General features: G+C 53.3%; 1 long non-coding RNA gene across 1 annotated transcript; it reads right to left on the bottom strand.

Annotated features, from left to right (window-relative positions):
• Window positions 1-215: 215 nt before the first annotated feature.
• LOC144986741 (uncharacterized) lies at window positions 216-676 on the bottom strand. The gene is made up of 2 exons (XR_013650598.1): window positions 536-676; window positions 216-425 (listed from the first exon to the last, which is right to left on the bottom strand). It is a non-coding gene; the product is annotated as an uncharacterized LOC144986741 (long non-coding RNA).
• Window positions 677-4,092: the final 3,416 nt, after the last annotated feature.

Genomic DNA, 4,092 nt, shown 5'->3' with positions numbered 1-4,092 from the left:
CTCGGAGTCTGGTCTTCATGCCTGCTCTGCTCATCGTAGTGGCATACCTTTTGTGTGTTTTCTGCCCCTATGGCAAGAAGCGCAGACGATACGGCAAGGTGTCGTCTGTTGCTTTGTAATTGTTGCAGGGATATGGATGAAGTTGCTTGTCCAGAATAAAACATCACTCGAGCATAATTTGGATCTGTGCATTTTTTATTGTGTCGACAGCTTGACATTGTGAACACACTAGTTACAATGAAAAAAAAAAAGAAAAAAGAAAGAAGAAGAACTGTCTGCAGCAGGATCTCAACAACTTGACATTGTGAACACGCTAGTTACAATTAAAGAAAAACAATGAAGAACTGTCCACAGCAGGATCTCAGCAAATTGGCCTCGTTGTCTTCTGGGCTGCTCCTCCTGCTATCACTGCAGACCTGCGTAAACTAGGAGAGATAAAAGGGTACAAGTTTCAGCTGTGTGCAGCTTTCTTTTTTTTTTTATTTAACAAAGCAGACAAACAGAAGAAAGAAGGAAAAAAAAAAAATTCTCGCACCCCTTTAGCTCTGCCTCACAGAACCGAGGGGTATTTCTCATCGATCGGGACCTCCAGAACTTGGTCTGAGCGACTCAGGGCTGCGGGCTCCGGGCTCTCTGCCACTCTTCGCTCTGCACCCCGGCAGTTGCAGGTCTCGACGGTCTCACGCCAATTCGACAAGGTGGACGGTTGACGTTCGGTCGTGGGCTGGTACACAGCACCGACCCGTTGAGCGTTGGGCTTGTAGATGTTCCCAGCGGGCCTTTTGCAGAACCTGTGCATGATGAGCACCAAGCCCAGCACCATCAAAGGCGCTGCGACCATGGTGTATGCCGCCCACTCGTTCCGTTCGTACCACCACCAGAAACTGTAATTTTCATTCACCATCGTCTCATTGTCCAGCGAGTGGACACGGGGCAATTAGTATACCTCGGCTCAGTCTGGGTTCGCGTCACGGAAACTACGATCGCAACAAAATACCTCTGACGGCTTGCGAGTGAGAGCCGCGAGCCCAGAGCCTAACCCGGTCGCCGATCGAAACGCGTCGTCGTTCCGGCTGCGGCGCTAGGTTGGATCCGACCGCTGCCCCAAGTATCACCCCCTCCGAGTCATGTTTGAAAGCGGCAGTTACCCGGGCTCAACAGAGTTTCGCCTTGTCCTCCAGACCTCATCAGAACCTCGCGCTCAGCCACCCGGATAGAGGGGAGCAACGATGACGGACGACTCAAATCGCGAGCTACCTCCGGAGAAGTCTCCGGTCATCTCCGCAGCCGCGACCGAAGTTGACCGCGAGAGCCTCGAGGCCGTCGGCACCCGAAGCGGGACGGGATCCGGAGTGAACGACCTGACCTGCTCGACTGCCAGAATTTCTGCAGATGAGAATACGACTCCCCTTCGCCCTTTGCGGGGAAGGACGGTGCAACGCTCGCCTGCGCCGACGGAACACGATGGCGAGCGAATGGGCGGCAGTCAGAGGGAACCTTCGCCTCGGAGATTCCCGCCCTCCTCTTTTTGTACCCCTGTGGAGCAGCCCATCCCGAGGCACGGAGTTCCTGCGTTGAAAACGAAGATTCCCCACAGCAGAAGGCGGACGAAATCTTCTGACTGCATCAAGAAAAAACTTTTCAGTCAGCGTAACGCACACCCCGTCCCGTTGTGATCACGGCGCTTGTCTTGCTTTATCCCCTAACACAATTGTTCTCTCTAGCGTTGTACGCTCACTGTTGTGAATTAAACAGCATTGAAAACCTCAGCTTGTCCTGTGTCTGTTATTTGTATCGCATTGGGGTTTTGTGCCTTTGTCATATATGCGAGGGGCGCTTAGGAACACACGTAGGCCAAAGCGGGGAGGAAAAGTCAGAGCCTCTAGTCCCTTAGACCGAGAGAGAAGTGAAAACAGACAAAGACGCACCCAAGTGAGCTGAGAGACCACATGATTTTATTCAAGGGAGCACGTTCAACAACACACGCTCATGTAGCTACATGTTCAGCACACAAGCCCAACAACTTGAGTGCGGATGTGTGTCACGGTGACAAGTGCATTGTTCGCGAGCTGTCAGGTTGACACGTTACACAGAGGGTGAAAGCGAGGCAAGACCACATTTTGGAGTTGACCGGTACTTTATTGATTTTTTTTACATCATCATTTTTCTCTCACTTCATTTCATTGAGAAGAACACATGCCGTGAAAAGTGTGGACCTTTCAAAAATGTATAACAAGCAGTACGTGCACAAGGCCGGGCTCGTAGGGGATGAAGTCATTAGGTTTGAGGATGGGCGATGCTGCATCAGCAAAATTTTGTTGCCGCTCAAGTCAAAGCAGTATCAGGATACCCAGGGAGGACAATGTCAACAGAGTGAGGGACGAGACAGAGGGCTTCGTCGAGCCCCCCTTGGCCCAAACTGAGGGACTGGGAGGTTTGACGATCAACGTCACGGAGCAGTTTGAAACAGAGAAACTGTACTGCTCGTTGCGATGGCCCACGTTCGCCCAGCGGCTACATTCGTACGAGCCCTCGTATCCTGTTGAAATTGGCGAGATGAGTAGAGTTGAGTTCGAGCCCAGGAACTTGTGAGTGGCGCTGATGCTCTCCTCGAGCTCGTACTCCAAGGCAGTTCCGTTGTCCCGGATGTAAAAGAGTCCGCGCTTGGTCCCACGTACAACCTGGTACCAGGAGAAGGCCATGAACCTTTCGGGATTCTCACGCGGACAAGTCAGTGCGACCGCACACTCTCCCCCATCCGCGCTGACATGGGTGCCGTGAGCCTCGTCCGCTTCTCTCACCTCGTGGCATGAGCGGAACGGGACCAGGGCGGTGCACGCCAACACCGTCAGAAACAGCATCTTCGCGAAAGGCCCGGAGCTTCTCTATCCTCGTGTCTTTAGCAGAGCAGACCGCGTTGGTCGAGAGGAGAAGTGTGGCGCGGATCTTCTGAACGACGGTCTTATACCGTCCGGGCTTGAGCCTTCTAGCGTCGGCCTCCCGCTGCCGACAGTCTCCTCTATGGGGAATTCCGAGATGGGAAAAATGCCTCTCAACCTCATCGGACCCTGTGCCCAAACCTTGAGCCTCTCTCTCTCTCGAGCGTCCACCCGACAGCACGAAGGTGATTGCGTTCGGCTTGGTCGAGGGCAACAGGGCTCCGCTCCTCTGTGCGTTTGTCCTCGTCCTATATGTCTGCACCAAGCACAACTTGATTTTTTTTTTTACCCTCTGGAATAAACGCAACCGTCTGTGGTATCTGACTTGTGTGAGCGTGTGTGTTTCGGTCCCACATTTACTGTTTGCAAGCTGTTAGGTTGACAAATACACAGAGGTCGAAAGCAAGGCAAACCACATTTCTGAGTTGACAGGTCTTTTATTTCATTTTTTTTTTACACCTTCATTTTTTCCTCTCTGACATTTCACAGAAAACGACATAAGCCATAAAACTGTAAACTCTTGGGCTGTTTGCGGCGAGCGGCAGGTGTCTGAAACGTCAGCCGGATCCTCACGGGTCTTCGAAGTACGTGGAGAGGTCTTTTTCCGAGTATCTGTCGCCCTCAAGCGGCCTGTGGTCGCAGCAGCTTGTCATGGACACTCGCGCCCAAGGGCAGGATTCTCCGGTTATGGCGAACACAGAGGCCCTGAAGGCTTCGAGGGCGGTGTAGTCGGCGTCCGTTATGTACTCCTGGAGCGCGTCCAGCACCATCCGAGCCAGGTCTTTGTTTTGCGGGTGAGGAAACCTCTCCTTGCTGAACATCCCCAACCAGGCCTTCACGTGCGGGGGCTTCACTCTTTCGAAGACGCAGGCCAGACCGTCCACCACGGCCTCCACCACATACACGCCTGGCATCCTCTTGTCGCTGTTGGTGTAGTGCTCAGGGTGATGCTGGTTGTTTTCATAGTGGTGCCTGAAGCCGATGTTGGCCATCGGAGCGGTCATGGTGGCGTGGTCCTTGTAGGAGTCGTCTGTCTTGCTCCCCGTCGGGCTGCCGCTCAGTCTGCATCTGCGCTTGAAGCTTTCCTCCAGGAGAGCCCTTGTCATGTTCACGGCCATGATGCCGGAGTACGCCACGTCTTCCACCTCGCTGG

The sequence above is a fragment of the Oryzias latipes genome, chromosome 17, assembly GCF_053564925.1.
Source record: "Oryzias latipes strain Hd-rR chromosome 17, Olatipes_Hd-rR_3.1".
Lineage (NCBI taxonomy): Eukaryota > Metazoa > Chordata > Actinopteri > Beloniformes > Adrianichthyidae > Oryzias > Oryzias latipes.
This window is presented reverse-complemented; position numbering and strand designations above follow the sequence as displayed.